Consider the following 26,415-nt stretch of genomic DNA (forward strand, 5'->3'; position numbering starts at 1 on the left):
TTCCACACATCATTCCACACATCATTCCAAACCTCATTCCACACATCATACCACACATCATTCCACGCATCATTCCATGCATCATTTCACACATCATTCCACACATCATTCCAGACTTCATTACACACATCATTCCACACATCATTCCACACCTCATTCCACACCTCATTCCACACCTCATTCCTCACCTCATTCCACGCATCATTCCACACATCATTCCACACATCATTCCACATATCATTCCACACATCATTCCAAACATCATTCCAAAGCTCATTCCAAAAATCATTCCACACATCATTCCACACATCATTCCACATTTCATTCCACACATCATTCCACACCTCATTCCACACATCATTCCACAAACCATTCCACACATCATTCAACACCTCATTTCACACCTCATTCCCCGCCTCAATTCACACCTCAGTCCACAACTCATTCCACACGTCATTTCACACTTTATTCCACATCTAATTCCGCACATCATTTCACATATCATTCCACACATCATTGCACAGCTCATTCCACACATCATTCCACACATCATTCCACACATCATTCCACACCTCATTTCACACCTCATTCCACACCTCAATTCACACCTCATTCCTCAACTCATCCCACACAAAATTTCACACATCATTCCACACATCATTCCAGACATCATTCCACACATCATTCTAAACCTCATTCCTTACATCATTCCAAACATCATTCCAAACCTCATTCTACACATCTTTCCACACATCGTTCCACACATCATTCCACACATCATTCCACACATCATTCCAAACATCATTCCACAACTCATTCCACACTTTATTCCGGACATCATTCCACACCTCATTCCACACATCATTCCACACATCATTCCACACATCAATCCACACACCATTCGACACATCATTCCACACATCATTCCACACCACTTTCCACACCGCATTCCAGACATCATTCCACACATCATTCCAAACATCATTCCATACATCATTCGAAACCTCATTCCACACTTTATTCTACACAACATTCCACACATCATTCCACACATCATTCCACACCTCATTCTACACATGTTTCCACACATCATTCCAAACATAATTCCACACCTCATTCCTCAAATCATTCCACACATCATTCCACACATCATTCCACACATCATTCCACCCATCATTCCACACATCATTCCACACCTCATTACACACATCATTCCACACATCTATCCAAACATAATTCCACACATCACTCAACACATCATTCCACACATCATTACACATATCATTCCACAAATCATTCCACGTATCATTTAACACATCATTACACACATCATTCCACGCATCATTCCACACATCATTCCACAAATTATTCCACACATCATTCCACACTTCATTCCACTCATCATTCCAACCTCATTCCGCACATCATTCCATGCATCATTCCGCAACTCATTCCATCCATCATTCTACACATCATTCCACACATCATTTCACACAATATTCCACACATCATTCCACACATCATTCCACACATCATTCCACACATCATTCCACGCATCATTCAACAACTCATTCCACCCGTAATTCTACACATCATTCCACACATCATTCCACACATCATTCCACACATCATTCCACGCATCATTCCACAACTCATTCCACCCGTCATTCTACACATCATTCCACACATCATTCCAAACATCTTTCCACACATAATTCCAAACCGCATTCCATACATCATTCCAAACACCATTCCACACCTCATTCCACACATCATTCCATACATCATTCCACAACTCATTCCAAACTTCATTCCACACATCAATCCAGACATCATTCCAAACCTCATTCCACACATCATTCCACACATCATTTCATACGTCATTCCACACATCATTCCACACATCATTCCACACATCAATACAGACATCATTCCAAACCTCATTCCACACATCATTCCACACATCATTTCATACATCATTCCACACATCATTCCAAACATCGTTCCACACATCAATCCAGACATCATTCCAAACCTCATTCCAAACCTCATTCCACACTTCATTCCAGATATCATTCCACACCTCATTCTAAACATTATTCCAAACATCATTCTACACATCATACCACACATCATTCCACACATTATTCCAAATCTCATTCCACACATCATTCCACACTTCTATCCAAACATCATTCCACACATCACTCAACACATTATTCCACACATCATTACACATATCATTCCACAAATCATTCCACGTATCATTTAACACATCATTCCACACATCATTCCACAAATCATTCCACACATCATTCCACAAATTATTCCACGCATCATTCCACACTTCATTCCACTCATCATTCCAACCTCATTCCACACATCATTCCACGCATCATTCCACAACTCATTCCACCCGTCATTCTACACATCATTCCACACATCATTCCAAACATCTTACCACACATAATTCCAAACCGCATTCCATACATCATTCCACACATCATTCCACACCTCATTCCACACATCATTCCATACATAATTCCACAACTAATTTCAACTTCATTCCACACATCATTCCAGACATCATTCCAAAACTCATTCCACACATCATTCCACACATCATTCCAAACATCATTCCACACATTATTCCGGACATCATTCCACACATAATTCCAAACCGCATTCCATACATCATTCCACACATCATTCCACACATCATTCCATACATCATTCGAAACCTCATTCCATGCATTATTCTAAACATCATTCTACACATCATTCCACACATCATTCCACACCTCATTCTACACATCATTCCACACATCATTCCAAACATCATTCCAAACCACATTCCTCACATCATTCCACACATCATTCCACACATCATTCCACACATCATTCCACCAATCATTCCACACCTCATTCTACTCAGCTTTCTACACTTCATTCCAAACCTCATTCCACACATCATTCCACACATTATTCCACACATCATTCCACACATCATTCCACACCTCATTCTACACATCATTCCACACGTCATTCCACACATCATTCCACACATCATTCCACACCTCATTCCACACAAGATTCCACACATCATTCCACACATCATTCCACAAACCATTCCACACATCATTCAACACCTCATTTCACACCTCATTCCCCGCCTCAATTCACACCTCAGTCCACAACTCATTCCACACGTCATTTCACACTTTATTCCACATCTCATTCCGCACATCATTTCACATATCATTCCACACATCATTGCACAGCTCATTCCACACATCATTCCACACATCATTCCAAACATCATTCCACACCTAATTTCACACCTCATTCCACACCTCAATTCACACCTCAATTCACACCTCATTCCTCAACTCATCCCACACGAAATTTCAAACATCATTCCACACATCATTCCACACATCATTCCACACATCATTCTAAACCTCATTCCTTACATCATTCCAAACATCATTCCAAACCTCATTCCACACATATTTCCACACATCGTTCCACACATCATTCCACACATCATTCCACACATCATTCCAAACATCATTCCACACCTCATTCCACACATTATTCCGGACATCATTCCACACCTCATTCCACACATCATTCCACACATCATTCCACGCATCAATCCACACACCATTCGACACATCATTCCACAAATCATTCCACACCACTTTCCACACCGCATTCCAGACATCATTCCACACATCATTCCAAACATCATTCCATACATCATTCGAAACCTCATTCTACACGTTATTCTACACATCATTCCACACATCATTCCACACATCATTCCACACCTCAATCTACACATGTTTCCACACATCATTCCAAACATCATTCCACAGCTCATTCCTCAAATCATTCCACACATCATTCCACACATCATTCCACACATCAATTCACCCATCATTCCACACATCATTCCACACCTCATTCCACACATCATTCCACACATCTATCCAAACATAATTCCACACATCACTCAACACATCATTCCACACATCATTACACATATCATTCCACAAATCATTCCACGTATCATTTAACACATCATTACACACATCATTCCACGCATCATTCCACACATCATTCCACAAATTATTCCACACAACATTCCACAGTTCATTCTACTCATCATTTCAACCTCATTCCACACATCATTCCATGCATCATTCCACAACTCATTCCACCCATCATTCTACACATCATTCCACACATCATTCCACACAATATTCCACACATCATTCCACACATCATTCCACACATCATTCCACACATCATTCCACGCATCATTCAACAACTCATTCCACCCGTAATTCTACACATCATTCCACACATCATTCCACACATCATTCCACACATCATTCCACGCATCATTCCACAACTCATTCCACCCGTCATTCTACACATCATTCCACACATCATTCCAAACATCTTTCCACACATAATTCCAAACCGCATTCCATACATCATTCCACACATCATTCCACACCTCATTCCACACATCATTCCATACATCATTCCACAACTCATTCCAAACTTCATTCCACACATCAATCCAGACATCATTCCAAACCTCATTCCACACATCATTCCACACATCATTTCACACGTCATTCCACACATCATTCCACACATCATTCCACACCTCATTCCACACATAATTCCAAATATCATTCCACACATCATTCACATCATTCCACACATCATTCCACGCATCATTCCACATATTATTCCACACATCATTTCACACATCATTCCACACACCATTCCACACATCATTCAACACCTCATTCCATACATCATTCCACACATCATGCCACAAATCATTCCACACCTCATTCTACGCATCATTCCACACCTCATGCCACATCTCATTCCTCACATCATTCCACACATCATTCCACACCTCATTCCACACTTCATTCCAGATATCATTCCACACCTCATTCTAAACATTATTTCAAACATCATTCGACACATCATACCACACATCATTCCACACATTATTCCAAATCTCATTCCACACATCATTCCACACTTCTATCCAAACATCATTCCACACATCACTCAACACATTATTCCACACACCATTACACATATCATTCGACAAATCATTCCACGTATCATTTAACACATCATTCCACACATCATTCCACACATCATTCCACACATCATTCCACAAATTATTCCACGCATCATTCCACACTTCATTCCACTTATCATTCCAACCTCATTCCACACATCATTCCACGCATCATTCCACAACTCATTCCACCCGTCATTCTACACATCATTCCACACATCTTTCCAAACATCTTTCCACACATAATTCCAAACCGCATTCCATACATCATTCCACACATCATTCCACACCTCATTCCACATGTCAATCCATACATAATTCCACAACTAATTCCAACTTCATTCCACACATCATTCCAGACATCATTCCAAAACTCATTCAACACATCATTACAAAGCTCATTCCAAACAACATTCCACACCTCATTCCACACATCTTTCCACACATCGTTCCACATATCATTCCACACATCATTCCACACATCATTCCAAACATCATTCCACACCTCATTCCACACGTTATTCCGGACATCATTCCACACATAATTCCAAAACGCATTCCATACATCATTCCACACATCATTCCACACATCATTCCACATATCATTCCACACACCATTCGACACATCATTCCAAACATCATTCCACACCACTTTCCACACCGCATTCCACACATCATTCCACACATCATTCCAAACATCATTCCATACAACATTCGAAACCTCATTCCACACATTATTCTAAACATCATTCCACACATCATTCCACACATCATTCCACACCTCATTCCACACCTCATTCCACACATCATTCCACACATCATTCCACACATCATTCCACCAATCATTCCACACCTCATCCTACTCAGCTTTCTACACTTCATTCCAAACCTCATTCCACACTTCATTCCACACATTATTCCACACCTCATTCCACACATCATACCACACATCATTCCACGCATCATTCCATGCATCATTTCACACATCATTCCACACATCATTCCAGACTTCATTACACACATCATTCCACACATCATTCCACACCTCATTCCACACCTCATTCCACACCTCATTCCTCACCTCATTCCACGCATCATTCCACACATCATTCCACACATCATTCCACATATCATTCCACACATCATTCCAAACATCATTCCAAAGCTCATTCCAAAAATCATTCCACACATCATTCCACACATCATTCCACATTTCATTCCACACATCATTCCACACCTCATTCCACACATCATTCCACAAACCATTCCACACATCATTCAACACCTCATTTCACACCTCATTCCCCGCCTCAATTCACACCTCAGTCCACAACTCATTCCACACGTCATTTCACACTTTATTCCACATCTAATTCCGCACATCATTTCACATATCATTCCACACATCATTGCACAGCTCATTCCACACATCATTCCACACATCATTCCACACATCATTCCACACCTCATTTCACACCTCATTCCACACCTCAATTCACACCTCATTCCTCAACTCATCCCACACAAAATTTCACACATCATTCCACACATCATTCCAGACATCATTCCACACATCATTCTAAACCTCATTCCTTACATCATTCCAAACATCATTCCAAACCTCATTCTACACATCTTTCCACACATCGTTCCACACATCATTCCACACATCATTCCACACATCATTCCAAACATCATTCCACAACTCATTCCACACGTTATTCCGGACATCATTCCACACCTCATTCCACACATCATTCCACACATCATTCCACACATCAATCCACACACCATTCGACACATCATTCCACACATCATTCCACACCACTTTCCACACCGCATTCCAGACATCATTCCACACATCATTCCAAACATCATTCCATACATCATTCGAAACCTCATTCCACACTTTATTCTACACAACATTCCACACATCATTCCACACATCATTCCACACCTCATTCTACACATGTTTCCACACATCATTCCAAACATAATTCCACACCTCATTCCTCAAATCATTCCACACATCATTCCACACATCATTCCACACATCATTCCACCCATCATTCCACACATCATTCCACACCTCATTACACACATCATTCCACACATCTATCCAAACATAATTCCACACATCACTCAACACATCATTCCACACATCATTACACATATCATTCCACAAATCATTCCACGTATCATTTAACACATCATTACACACATCATTCCACGCATCATTCCACACATCATTCCACAAATTATTCCACACATCATTCCACACTTCATTCCACTCATCATTCCAACCTCATTCCGCACATCATTCCATGCATCATTCCGCAACTCATTCCATCCATCATTCTACACATCATTCCATACATCATTTCACACAATATTCCACACATCATTCCACACATCATTCCACACATCATTCCACACATCATTCCACGCATCATTCAACAACTCATTCCACCCGTAATTCTACACATCATTCCACACATCATTCCACACATCATTCCACACATCATTCCACGCATCATTCCACAACTCATTCCACCCGTCATTCTACACATCATTCCACACATCATTCCAAACATCTTTCCACACATAATTCCAAACCGCATTCCATACATCATTCCAAACACCATTCCACACCTCATTCCACACATCATTCCATACATCATTCCACAACTCATTCCAAACTTCATTCCACACATCAATCCAGACATCATTCCAAACCTCATTCCACACATCATTCCACACATCATTTCATACGTCATTCCACACATCATTCCACACATCATTCCACACATCAATACAGACATCATTCCAAACCTCATTCCACACATCATTCCACACATCATTTCATACGTCATTCCACACATCATTCCAAACATCATTCCACACATCAATCCAGACATCATTCCAAACCTCATTCCAAACCTCATTCCACACTTCATTCCAGATATCATTCCACACCTCATTCTAAACATTATTCCAAACATCATTCTACACATCATACCACACATCATTCCACACATTATTCCAAATCTCATTCCACACATCATTCCACACTTCTATCCAAACATCATTCCACACATCACTCAACACATTATTCCACACATCATTACACATATCATTCCACAAATCATTCCACGTATCATTTAACACATCATTCCACACATCATTCCACAAATCATTCCACACATCATTCCACAAATTATTCCACGCATCATTCCACACTTCATTCCACTCATCATTCCAACCTCATTCCACACATCATTCCACGCATCATTCCACAACTCATTCCACCCGTCATTCTACACATCATTCCACACATCATTCCAAACATCTTACCACACATAATTCCAAACCGCATTCCATACATCATTCCACACATCATTCCACACCTCATTCCACACATCATTCCATACATAATTCCACAACTAATTTCAACTTCATTCCACACATCATTCCAGACATCATTCCAAAACTCATTCCACACATCATTCCACACATCATTCCAAACATCATTCCACACCTCATTCCACACATTATTCCGGACATCATTCCACACATAATTCCAAACCGCATTCCATACATCATTCCACACATCATTCCACACATCATTCCATACATCATTCGAAACCTCATTCCATGCATTATTCTAAACATCATTCTACACATCATTCCACACATCATTCCACACCTCATTCTACACATCAATCCACACATCATTCCAAACATCATTCCAAACCACATTCCTCACATCATTCCACACATCATTCCACACATCATTCCACACATCATTCCACCAATCATTCCACACCTCATTCTACTCAGCTTTCTACACTTCATTCCAAACCTCATTCCACACATCATTCCACACATTATTCCACACATCATTCCACACATCATTCCACACCTCATTCTACACATCATTCCACACGTCATTCCACACATCATTCCACACATCATTCCACACCTCATTCCACACAAGATTCCACACATCATTCCACACATCATTCCACAAACCATTCCACACATCATTCAACACCTCATTTCACACCTCATTCCCCGCCTCAATTCACACCTCAGTCCACAACTCATTCCACACGTCATTTCACACTTTATTCCACATCTCATTCCGCACATCATTTCACATATCATTCCACACATCATTGCACAGCTCATTCCACACATCATTCCACACATCATTCCAAACATCATTCCACACCTAATTTCACACCTCATTCCACACCTCAATTCACACCTCAATTCACACCTCATTCCTCAACTCATCCCACACGAAATTTCAAACATCATTCCACACATCATTCCACACATCATTCCACACATCATTCTAAACCTCATTCCTTACATCATTCCAAACATCATTCCAAACCTCATTCCACACATATTTCCACACATCGTTCCACACATCATTCCACACATCATTCCACACATCATTCCAAACATCATTCCACACCTCATTCCACACATTATTCCGGACATCATTCCACACCTCATTCCACACATCATTCCACACATCATTCCACGCATCAATCCACACACCATTCGACACATCATTCCACAAATCATTCCACACCACTTTCCACACCGCATTCCAGACATCATTCCACACATCATTCCAAACATCATTCCATACATCATTCGAAACCTCATTCTACACGTTAGTCTACACATCATTCCACACATCATTCCACACATCATTCCACACCTCAATCTACACATGTTTCCACACATCATTCCAAACATCATTCCACAGCTCATTCCTCAAATCATTCCACACATCATTCCACACATCATTCCACACATCAATTCACCCATCATTCCACACATCATTCCACACCTCATTCCACACATCATTCCACACATCTATCCAAACATAATTCCACACATCACTCAACACATCATTCCACACATCATTACACATATCATTCCACAAATCATTCCACGTATCATTTAACACATCATTACACACATCATTCCACGCATCATTCCACACATCATTCCACAAATTATTCCACACATCATTCCACAGTTCATTCTACTCATCATTTCAACCTCATTCCACACATCATTCCATGCATCATTCCACAACTCATTCCACCCATCATTCTACACATCATTCCACACATCATTCCACACAATATTCCACACATCATTCCACACATCATTCCACACATCATTCCACACATCATTCCACGCATCATTCAACAACTCATTCCACCCGTAATTCTACACATCATTCCACACATCATTCCACACATCATTCCACACATCATTCCACGCATCATTCCACAACTCATTCCACCCGTCATTCTACACATCATTCCACACATCATTCCAAACATCTTTCCACACATAATTCCAAACCGCATTCCATACATCATTCCACACATCATTCCACACCTCATTCCACACATCATTCCATACATCATTCCACAACTCATTCCAAACTTCATTCCACACATCAATCCAGACATCATTCCAAACCTCATTCCACACATCATTCCACACATCATTTCACACGTCATTCCACACATCATTCCACACATCATTCCACACCTCATTCCACACATCATTCCAAATATCATTCCACACATCATTCACATCATTCCACACATCATTCCACGCATCATTCCACATATTATTCCACACATCATTTCACACATCATTCCACACACCATTCCACACATCATTCAACACCTCATTCCATACATCATTCCACACATCATGCCACAAATCATTCCACACCTCATTCTACGCATCATTCCACACCTCATGCCACATCTCATTCCTCACATCATTCCACACATCATTCCACACCTCATTCCACACTTCATTCCAGATATCATTCCACACCTCATTCTAAACATTATTTCAAACATCATTCGACACATCATACCACACATCATTCCACACATTATTCCAAATCTCATTCCACACATCATTCCACACTTCTATCCAAACATCATTCCACACATCACTCAACACATTATTCCACACACCATTACACATATCATTCGACAAATCATTCCACGTATCATTTAACACATCATTCCACACATCATTCCACACATCATTCCACACATCATTCCACAAATTATTCCACGCATCATTCCACACTTCATTCCACTTATCATTCCAACCTCATTCCACACATCATTCCACGCATCATTCCACAACTCATTCCACCCGTCATTCTACACATCATTCCACACATCTTTCCAAACATCTTTCCACACATAATTCCAAACCGCATTCCATACATCATTCCACACATCATTCCACACCTCATTCCACATGTCAATCCATACATAATTCCACAACTAATTCCAACTTCATTCCACACATCATTCCAGACATCATTCCAAAACTCATTCAACACATCATTACAAAGCTCATTCCAAACAACATTCCACACCTCATTCCACACATCTTTCCACACATCGTTCCACATATCATTCCACACATCATTCCACACATCATTCCAAACATCATTCCACACCTCATTCCACACGTTATTCCGGACATCATTCCACACATAATTCCAAAACGCATTCCATACATCATTCCACACATCATTCCACACATCATTCCACATATCATTCCACACACCATTCGACACATCATTCCAAACATCATTCCACACCACTTTCCACACCGCATTCCACACATCATTCCACACATCATTCCAAACATCATTCCATACAACATTCGAAACCTCATTCCACACATTATTCTAAACATCATTCCACACATCATTCCACACATCATTCCACACCTCATTCCACACCTCATTCCACACATCATTCCACACATCATTCCACACATCATTCCACCAATCATTCCACACCTCATTCTACTCAGCTTTCTACACTTCATTCCAAACCTCATTCCACACTTCATTCCACACATTATTCCACACATCATTCCACACATCATTCCACACATCATTCCACATTTCATTCCACACATCATTCCACACCTCATTCCACACATCATTCCACAAACCATTCCACACATCATTCAACACCTCATTTCACACCTCATTCCCCGCCTCAATTCACACCTCAGTCCACAACTCATTCCACACGTCATTTCACACTTTATTCCACATCTCATTCCGCACATCATTTCACATATTATTCCACACATCATTGCACAGCTCATTCCACACATCATTCCACACATCATTCCACACATCATTCCACACCTCATTTCACACCTCATTCCACACCTCAATTCACACCTCATTCCTCAACTCATCCCACACAAAATTTCACACATCATTCCACACATCATTCCACACATCATTCCATACATCATTCTAAACCTCATTCCTTACATCATTCCAAACATCATTCCAAACCTCATTCTACACATCTTTCCACACATCGTTCTACACATCATTCCACACATCATTCCACACATCATTCCAAACATCATTCCACAACTCATTCCACACATTATTCCGGACATCATTCCACACCACATTCCACACATCATTCCACACATCATTCCACACATCAATCCACACACCATTCGACACATCATTCCACACATCATTCCACACCACTTTCCACACCGCATTCCAGACATCATTCCACACATCATTCCAAACATCATTCCATACATCAATCGAAACCTCATTCCACACTTTATTCTACACATCATTCCACACATCTTTCCACACATCATTCCACACCTCATTCTACACATGTTTCCACACATCATTCCAAACATCATTCCACACCTCATTCCTCAAATCATTCCACACATCATTCCACACATCATTCCACACATCATTCCACCCATCATTCCACACATCATTCCACGCCTCATTCCACACATCATTCCACACATCTATCCAAACATAATTCCACACATCACTCAACACATCATTCCGCACATCATTACACATATCATTCCACAAATCATTCCACGTATCATTTAACACATCATTACACACATCATTCCACGCATCATTCCACACATCATTCCACAAATTATTCCACACATCATTCCACACTTCATTCCACTCATCATTCCAACCTCATTCCACACATCATTCCATGCATCATTCCGCAACTCATTCCATCCATCATTCTACACATCATTCCACACATCATTCCACACAATATTCCACACTTCATTCCACACATCATTCCACACATCATTCCACACATCATTCCACGCATCATTCAACAACTCATTCCACCCGTAATTCTACACATCATTCCACACATCATTCCACACATCATTCCACGCATCATTCCACAACTCATTCCACCCGTCATTCTACACATCATTCGACACATCATTCCAAACCTCTTTCCACACATAATTCCAAACCGCATTCCATACATCATTCCACACATCATTCCACACCTCATTCCACACATCATTCCATACATCATTCCACAACTCATTCCAAACTTCATTCCACACATCAATCCAGACATCATTCCAAACCTCATTCCACACATCATTCCACACATCATTTCACACGTCATTCCACACATCATTCCACACATCATTCCACACCTCATTCCACACATCATTCCAAACATCATTCCACACATCATTCACATCATTCCACACATCAATTCCACGCATCATTCCACACATTATTCCACACATCATTTCACACATCATTCCACACACCATTCCACACATCATTCAACACCTCATTCCATACATCATTCCACACATCATGCCACAAATCATTCCACACCTCATTCTACGCATCATTCCACACCTCATGCCACATCTCATTCCTCACATCATTCCACACATCATTCCACACCTCATTCCACACTTCATTCCAGATATCATTCCACACCTCATTCTAAACATTATTTCAAACATCATTCGACACATCATACCACACATCATTCCACACATTATTCCAAATCTCATTCCACACATCATTCCACACTTCTATCCAAACATCATTCCACACATCACTCAACACATTATTCCACACACCATTACACATATCATTCGACAAATCATTCCACGTATCATTTAACACATCATTCCACACATCATTCCACACATCATTCCACACATCATTCCACAAATTATTCCACGCATCATTCCACACCTCATTCTACTCAGCTTTCTACACTTCATTCCAAACCTCATTCCACGCATCATTCCACACATTATTCCACACATCATTCCACACATCATTCCACACATCATTCCACATTTCATTCCACACATCATTCCACACCTCATTCCACACATCATTCCACAAACCATTCCACACATCATTCAACACCTCATTTCACACCTCATTCCCCGCCTCAATTCACACCTCAGTCCACAACTCATTCCACACGTCATTTCACACTTTATTCCACATCTCATTCCGCACATCATTTCACATATCATTCCACACATCATTGCACAGCTCATTCCACACATCATTCCACACATCATTCCACACATTATTCCACACCTCATTTCACACCTCATTCCACACCTCAATTCACACCTCATTCCTCAACTCATCCCACACAAAATTTCACACATCATTCCACACATCATTCCACACATCATTCCACACATCATTCTAAACCTCATTCCTTTCATCATTCCAAACATCATTCCAAACCTCATTCTACACATCTTTCCACACATCGTTCTACACATCATTCCACACATCATTCCACACATCATTCCAAACATCATTCCACAACTCATTCCACACATTATTCCGGACATCATTCCACACCTCATTCCACACATCATTCCACACATCATTCCACACATCAATCCACACACCATTCGACACATCATTCCACACATCATTCCACACCACTTTCCACACCGCATTCCAGACATCATTCCACACATCATTCCAAACATCATTCCATACATCATTCGAAACCTCATTCCACACTTTATTCTACACATCATTCCACACATCTTTCCACACATCATTCCACACCTCATTCTACACATGTTTCCACACATCATTCCAAATATCATTCCACACCTCATTCCTCAAATCATTCCACACATCATTCCACACATCATTCCACACATCATTCCACCCATCATTCCACACATCATTCCACACCTCATTCCACACATCATTCCACACATCTATCCAAACATAATTCCACACATCACTCAACACATCATTCCGCACATCATTACACATATCATTCCACAAATCATTCCACGTATCATTTAACACATCATTACACACATCATTCCACGCATCATTCCACACATCATTCCACAAATTATTCCACACATCATTCCACACTTCATTCCACTCATCATTCCAACCTCATTCCACACATCATTCCATGCATCATTCCGCAACTCATTCCATCCATCATTCTACACATCATTCCACACATCATTCCACACAATATTCCACACATCATTCCACACATCATTCCACACATCATTCCACACATCATTCCACGCATCATTCAACAACTCATTCCACCCGTAATTCTACACATCATTCCACACATCATTCCACACATCATTCCACACATCATTCCACGCATCATTCCACAACTCATTCCACCCGTCATTCTTAACATCATTCCACACATCATTCCAAACATCTTTCCACACATAATTCCAAACCGCATTCCATACATCATTCCAAACACCATTCCACACCTCATTCCACACATCATTCCATACATCATTCCACAACTCATTCCAAACTTCATTCCACACATCAATCCAGACATCATTCCAAACCTCATTCCACACATCATTCCACACATAATTCCAAACCGCATTCCATACATCATTCCACACATCATTCCACACCTCATTCCACACATCATTCCATACATAATTCCACAACTAATTTCAACTTCATTCCACACATCATTCCAGACATCATTCCAAAACTCATTCAACACATCATTACAAAGCTCATTCCAAACAACATTCCACACCTCATTCCACACATCTTTCCACACATCTCTCCACACATCATTCCACACATCATTCCACACATCATTCCAAGCATCATTCCACACCTCATTCCACACATTATTCCGGACATCATTCCACACATAATTCCAAACCGTATTCCATACATCATTCCACACATCATTCCACACATCATTCCACACATCATTCGACACATCATTCCAAACATCATTCCACACCACTTTCCACACCGCATTCCACACATCATTCCACACATCATTCCAAACATCATTCCATACATCATTCGAAACCTCATTCCACACATTATTCTAAAGATCATTCCACACATCATTCCACACATCATTCCACACCTCATTCTACACATCATTCCACACATCATTCCAAACATCATTCCAAACCACATTCCTCACATCATTCCACACATCATTCCACACATGATCCACACATCATTCCACCAATCATTCCACACCTCATTCTACTCAGCTTTCTACACTTCATTCCAAACCTCATTCCACACATCATTCCACACGTTATTCCACACATCATTCCACACATCATTCCACACCTCATTCTACACATCATTCCACACGTCATTCCACACATCATTCCACACATCATTCCACACCTCATTCCACACAAGATTCCACACATCATTCCACACATCATTCCACAAACCATTCCACACATCATTCAACACCTCATTTCACACCTCATTCCCCGCCTCAATTCACACCTCAGTCCACAACTCATTCCACACGTCATTTCACACTTTATTCCACATCTCATTCCGCACATCATTTCACATATCATTCCACACATCATTGCACAGCTCATTCCACACATCATTCCACACATCATTCCAAACATCATTCCACACCTAATTTCACACCTCATTCCACACCTCAATTCACACCTCAATTCACACCTCATTCCTCAACTCATCCCACACGATTTCAAACATCATTCCACACATCATTCCACACATCATTCCACACATCATTCTAAACCTCATTCCTTACATCATTCCAAACATCATTCCAAACCTCATTCCACACATCTTTCCACACATCATTCCACACCTCATTCCACAAATTATTCCGGACATCATTCCACACCTCATTCAACACATCATTCCACACATCAATCCACACACCATTCGACACATCATTCCACACGTCATTCCACACCACTTTCCACACCGCATTCCAGACATCATTCCACACATCATTCCAAACATCAGTCCATACATCATTCGAAACCTCATTCCACACTTTATTCTACACATCATTCCACACATCATTCCACACATCATTCCACACCTCATTCTAGACATGTTTCCACACATCATTCCAAACATCATTCCACACCTCATTCCTCAAATCATTCCACACATCATTCCACACATCATTCCACACCTCATTCTACACATGTTTCCACATATCATTCCAAACATCATTCCACACCTCATTCCTCAAATCATTCCACACATCATTCCACACATCATTCCACACATCATTCCACCCATCATTCCACACATCATTCCACACCTCATTCCACACATCATTCCACACATCTATCCAAACATAATTCCACACATCACTCAACACATCATTCCACACATCATTACACATATCATTCCACAAATCATTCCACGTATCATTTAACACATCATTACACACATCATTCCAAGCATCATTCCACACATCATTCTACAAATTATTCCACACATCATTCCACACTTCTTTCTACTCATCATTCCAACCTCATTCCACACATCATTCCATGCATCATTCCACAACTCATTCCACCCATCATTCTACACATCATTCCACACATCATTCCACACATCATTCCACGCATCATTCCACGCATCATTCAACAACTCATTCCACCCGTAATTCTACACATCATTCCACACATCATTCCACACATCATTCCACACATCATTCCACGCATCATTCCACAACTCATTCCACCCGTCATTCTACACATCATTCCACACATCATTCCAAACATCTTTCCACACATAATTCCAAACCGCATTCCATACATCATTCCACACATCATTCCACACCTCATTCCACACATCATTCCATACATCATTCCACAACTCATTCCAAACTTCATTCCACACATCAATCCAGACATCATTCCAAACCTCATTCCACACACCATTCCACACATCATTTCACACGTCATTCCACACATCATTCCACACATCATTCCACACCTCTTTCCACACATCATTCCAAATATCATTCCACACATCATTCACATCATTCCACACATCATTCCACGCATCATTCCACACATTATTCCACACATCATTTCACACATCATTCCACACACCATTCCACACATCATTCAACACCTCATTCCATACATCATTCCACATATCATGCCACAAATCATTCCACACCTCATTCTAAGCATCATTCCACACCTCATGCCACATCTCATTCCTCACATCATTCCACACATCATTCCACACCTCATTCCACACTACATTCCAGATATCATTCCACAACTCATTCTAAACATTATTTCAAACATCATTCGACACATCATACCACACATCATTCCACACGTTATTCCAAATCTCATTCCACACATCATTTCACACTTCTATCCAAACATCATTCCACACATCACTCAACACATTATTCCACACACCATTACACATATCATTCCACAAATCATTCCACGTATCATTTAACACATCATTCCACACATCATTCCACACATCATTCCACACATCATTCCACAAATTATTCCACACATCATTCCACACCTCATTCCACACGTCAATCCATACATAATTCTACAACTAATTCCAACTTCATTCCACACATCATTCCAGACATCATTCCAAAACTCATTCAACACATCATTACAAAGCTCATTCCAAACAACATTCCACACCTCATTCCACACATCTTTCCACACATCGTTCCACACATCATTCCACACATCATTCCACACATCATTCCAAACATCATTCCACACCTCATTCCACACGTTATTCCGGACATCATTCCACACATAATTCCAAAACGCATTCCATACATCATTCCACACATCATTCCACACATCATTCCACACATCATTCCACACACCAATCGACACATCATTCCAAACATCATTCCACACCACTTTCCACAACGCATTGCACACATCATTCCACACATCATTCCAAACATCATTCCATACAACATTCGAAACCTCATTCCACACATTATTCTAAACATCATTCCACACGTCATTCCACACATCATTCCACACCTCATTCCACACCTCATTCCACACATCATTCCAAACATCATTCCAAACCACATTCCTCACATCATTCCACACATCATTCCACACATCATTCCACACATCATTCCACCAATCATTCCACACCTCATTCTACTCAGCTTTCTACACTTCATTCCAAACCTCATTCCACACATCATTCCACACATTATTCCACACATCATTCCACACATCATTCCACACCTCATTCTATACATCATTCCACACGTCATTCCACACATCATTCCACGCATCATTCCACACCTCATTCCATCAATCATTCCACACCTCATTCTACTCAGCTTTCTACACTTCATTCCAAACCTCATTCCACACATCATTCCACACATTATTCCACACATCATTCCACACATCATTCCACACATCATTCCACACATCAATCCACAAATTATTCCACACATCATTCCACACATCATTCCACACATCATTCCACACATCAATCCACAAATTATTCCACACATCATTCCAAACTTCATTCCACTCATCATTCCAACCTCATTCCACACATCATTCCATGCATCATTCCACAACTCATTCCATCCATCATTCTACACATCATTCCAAGCATCATTCCACACAATATTCCACACATCATTCCACACATCATTCCACACATCATTCCACGCATCATTCAACAACTCATTCCACCCGTAATTCTACACATCATTCCACACATCATTCCACACATCATTCCACACATCATTCCACGCATCATTCCACAACTCATTCCACCCGTCATTCTACACATCATTCCACACATCATTCCAAACATCTTTCCACACATAATTCCAAACCGCATTCCAGACATCATTCCACACATCATTCCACACCTCATTCCACACATCATTCCATACATCATTCCACAACTCATTCCAAACTTCATTCCACACATCATTCCAGACATCATTCCAAACCTCATTCCACACATCATTCAACACATCATTACACACGTCATTCCACACATCATTCCACACATCATTCCACACCTCATTCCACACATCATTCCAAACATCATTCCACACATCATTCACATTATTCCACACATCATTCCACGCATCATTCCACACATTATTCCACACATCATTTCACACATCATTCCACACACCATTCCACACATCATTCAACACCTCATTCCACACATCATTCCACACATCATGCCACAAATCATTCCACACCTCATTCTACGCAACATTCCACACCTCAGGCCACATCTCATTCCTCACATCATTCCACACATCATTCCACACCTCATTCCACACTTCATTCCAGATATCATTCCACACCTCATTCTAAACATTATTCCAAACATCATTCGACACATCATACCACACATCATTCCACACATTATTCCAAATCTCATTCCACACATCATTCCACACATCATGCCACAAATCATTCCACACCTCATTCTACGCACCATTCCACACCTCATGCCACATCTCATTCCTCACATCATTCCACACATCATTCCACACCTCATTCCACACTTCATTCCAGATATCATTCCACACCTCATTCTAAACATTATTCCAAACATCATTCGACACAACATACCACACATCATTCCACACATTATTCCAAATCTCATTCCACACATCATTCCACAGATCGATCCAAACATCATTCCACACATCACTCAACACATTATTCCACACATCATCACACATATCATTCCACAAATCATTCCACGTATCATTTAACACATCATTCCACACATCATTCCACGCATCATTCCACACTTCATTCCTCTCATCATTCCAACCTCATTCCACACATCATTCCACGCATCATTCCACAACTCATTCCACCCGTCATTCTACACATCATTCCACACATCATTCCAAACATCTTTCCACACATAATTCCAAACCGCATTCCATACATCATTCCACACATCATTCCACACCTCATTCCACACATCATTCCATACATAATTCCACAACTAATTCCAACTTCATTCCACACATCATTCCAGACATCATTCCAAACCTCATTCCACACATCATTCCAAAGCTCATTCCAAACAACATTCTGAAACCTCATTCCACACATCTTTCCACACATCGTTCCAAACATCATTCCACACATCATTCCACACATCATTCCAAACATAATTCCACACCTAATTCCACACATTATTCCGGACATCATTCTGCACACAATTCCAAACCGCAGTCCATACATCATTCTACACATCATTCCACACCTCATTTAACACATCATTCCAAACATCATTACAAATTTAATTCCAAACAACATTCCAAAGCTCATTCCACACATCTTTCCACACATCGTTCCTCACATCATTCCACACATCATTCCACACATCATTCCAAACATCATTCCACAACTCATTCCACACATTATTCCGGACATCATTCCACACCTCATTCCACACATCATTCCACGCATCATTCCACACATCATTCCACACACCATTCGACACATCATTCCAAACATCATTCCACACCACTTTCCACACCGCATTCCACACATCATTCCACACATCATTCCAAACATCATTCCATACATCATTCGAAACCTCATTCCACACATTATTCTAAACATCATTCCACACATCATTCCACACATCATTCCACACCTCATTCTACACATCATTCCACACATCATTCCAAACATCATTCCACACCACATTCCTCACATCATTCCACACATCATTCCACACATCATTCCACACATCATTCCACCAATCATTCCACACCTCATTCTACTCAGCTTTCTACACTTCATTCCAAACCTCATTCCACACATCATTCCACACATTATTCCACACATGATTCCAATCATCATTCCAAACATCATTCCACACATCATTTCAAACCTCATTTCACACATTATTCCACACAACATTCCACACATCATTCCACACATCATTCCACAACTCATTCTACACATCATTCCAAACGTCATTCCACACATCATTCCACATATCAGTCCACACCTCATTCCACACAAGATTCCACACATCATTCCACACATCATTCCACAAATAATTCCACACATCTTTCCACTCATCATTCCACAAATAATTCTACACATCATTGTACACATCATGCCAAACCTCATTCCACACATCATTCCGCACGTGATACAAAACATCATTCAAAACATCATTCCACATATCATTTCACAAATCATTCGACACATCATTCCACACATCATTTCACACATCATTCCAACCCTCATTCCAGAAATTATTCCAAAACTCATTCCACACATCATTCCACACCTCATTCCACACGTCATTCCAAACCTCATTCCAAACATCATTCCAGACATCATTTCACACGTCATTCCACACATCATTCCACAAATAATTGCAAACCAGATTCCACACATTATTCCACACATCATTCCACGCATCATACCACTCATCATTCCACACATCATTCCACATATCATTCCACACATCATTCCACACATCATTCCACACATCATTCTAAACCTCATTCCATACATCATTCCAAACATCATTCCAAACCTCATTCCACACATATATCCACACATCGTTCCACACATCATTCCACACATCATTCCACACATCAATCCAAACATCATTCCACACCTCATTCCACACATTATTCCGGACATCATTCCACACATCATTCCACACATCATTCCACACATCATTCCACACACCATTCGACACATCTTTCCACACATCATTGCACACCACTTTCCACACCGCATTCCACACATCATTCCACACATCATTCCAAACATCATTCCATATACATTCGAAACCTCATTCCACACTTTATTCTACACATCATTCCACACATCATTCCACACATCATTCCACACCTCCTTCTACACATAATTCCACACATCATTCCAAACATCATTCCACACCTCATTCCTCACATCATTCCACACATCATTCCACACATCATTCCACACATCATTCCACCCATCATTCCACACCTCATTCTACTCAGCTTTCTACACATCATGCCAAACATCATTCTACACATCATTCCACACATCATTTCGACATCATTCGACACATCATTCCACACATCATTCCAGACATTATTTCAAATCTCATTCCACACATCATTCCACACATCTATCCAAACATCATTCCACACATTACTCAACACATCATTCCACACATCATTACAGATATAATTCCACAAATCATTCCACGTATCATTTAACACATCATTCCACACATCATTCCACACATCATTCCACACATCATTCCACAAATTATTCAACACATCATTCCACACTTCATTGCACTCATCATTCCAACCTCATTCCACACATCATCCCATACATCATTCCACAACTCATTCAATCTTCATTCCACACATCATTCCAGACATCATTCCAAACCTCATTCCACACATCATTCCAAACCTCATTCCAAACAACATTCCACACCTCATTCCACACATCCTTCCACACATCGTTCCACACATCATTTCACACATCATTACACACATCATTCCAAACATCATTCCACACCTCATTCCACACATTATTCCGGACATCATTCCACACATAATTCCAAACCGCATTCTATACATCATTCCACACATCATTCCACACCTCATTCCACACAACATTCCAAACATCATTCCACAGCTCATTCCAAACAACATTCTACACCTCATTCTACACATCATTCCACACATCATTCCAAACATCATTCCACAACTCATTCCACACATTATTCCGGACATCATTCCACACATCATTCCACACATCATTCCACACATCATTCCACACATCATTCCACACATCATTCCACACACCATTCGACACATCATTCCAAACATCATTCCACACCGCTTTCCACACCGCATTCCACACATCATTCCACACATCATTCCACACTTCATTCCACACATTATTCCACACCTCATTCTACACATCATTCCATACATCATTCCAAACTTCATTCCACACCACATTCCTCACATCATTCCACACATCATTCCACACATCATTCCACACATCATTCCACCAATCATTCCACACCTCATTCTACTCAGCTTTCTACACTTCATTCCAAACCTCATTCCACACATCGTTCCACACATTATTCCACACATGATTCCAATCATCATTCCAAACCTCATTCCACACATCATTTACACAAGATTCCACACATCATTCCACACATCATTCCACAAATAATTCCACACATCTTTCAACTCATCATTCCACAAATCATTCTACACATCACTGTACACATCATGCCAAACCTCATTCTACACATCATTCCGCACGTGATACAAAACATCATTCCACACATCATTCCACACATCATTCCACACATCATTCCACACCTCATTCCACACATCATTCCAAACCTCATTCCAAACATCATTCCACACATCATTTCACACGTTATTCCACACATCATTCCACACATCATTCCACACCTCATTCCACGTATCATTTAAAATATCATTCATCATTCCACACATCATTCCAAACATCATTCCACAAATAATTGCAAACCTCATTCAACACATCATTCCACATATCATTCCCCGCATCATTCCACAAATAATTGCAAAGCTGATTCCACACATCATTCCACACATCATTCCACGCATCATACCACTCATCATTCCACACATCATTCCACATTTCATTCCACACATCATTCCACACCTCATTCCACACAGCATTCCACAAACCATTCCACACATCATTCAACACCTCATGTCACACCTTATTCCCCTCCTCAATTCACACCTCATTCCACAACTCATTCCACACGTCATTTCACACATCAGTCCACATATCATTCCACACATCATTTCACATATCATTCCACACATCATTGCACAGCTTTTTCCACACATCATTCCACACATCATTCCACACATCATTCCGCACCTCATTTCACACCTCATTCCACACCTCAATTCAAACCTCAATCCTCAACTCATCCCACACGAAATTTCACACGTCATTCCACACATCATTCCACACATCATTCCACACATCATTCTAAACCTCATTGCATTCATCATTCCAAACATCATTCCACACCTCATTCCACACATCTTTCCACATATCGTTCCACACATCATTCCACACGTCATTCCACACATCATTCCAAACATCATTCGAAATATCATTCCACACATTATTCTACACATCATTCCACACATCATTCCACACATCATTCCACACCTCATTTTACACATTATTCCACACATCATTCCACATATCATTCCAAACATCATTCCACACCTCGTTCCTCACATCATTCCACACATCATTCCAACCCTCATTCCACACAACATTCCACACATCATTTCACACATCATTCGACACATCATTCGACCCATTATTCCACACATTATTCCAAATCTCATTCCACACATCATTCCACACATCTATCCAAACATCATTCCACACATCACTCAACACATCATTCCACACATCATTACACATATCATTCCACAAGTCATTCCACGCATCATTTAACACATCATTCCACACATCATACCACATATCATTCCACACATCATTGCACAGCTCATTCCACACATCATTCCACACATCATTCCACACCTCATTTCACACCTCATTCCACACCTCAGTTCACACCTCATTCCTCAACTCATCCCACACGAAATTCCACACATCATTCCACACATCATTCCACACATCATTCCACACATGCTTCTAAACCTCATTCCATACATCATTCCAAATATAATTCCACACCTCATTCCACACATCTTTACACACATCGTTCCACACATCAATCCACACATCATTGCACACATCATTCCACACATCATTCTACACATCATTCCACACATCATTCCAAACATCATTCCACACCTCATTCCTCACATCATTCCACACATCATTCCACACTTCATCCCACACATCATTCCACCCATCATTCCACACCTCATTTTACTCAGCTTTCTGCACATCATTCCAAACCTCATTCCACACATCATTCCAAAAATCATTCCAAACATCATTACACGCATCATTCTATGCATCAT

The sequence above is a fragment of the Pristiophorus japonicus genome, chromosome 29 (genome assembly GCF_044704955.1).
Source record: "Pristiophorus japonicus isolate sPriJap1 chromosome 29, sPriJap1.hap1, whole genome shotgun sequence".
Lineage (NCBI taxonomy): Eukaryota > Metazoa > Chordata > Chondrichthyes > Pristiophoridae > Pristiophorus > Pristiophorus japonicus.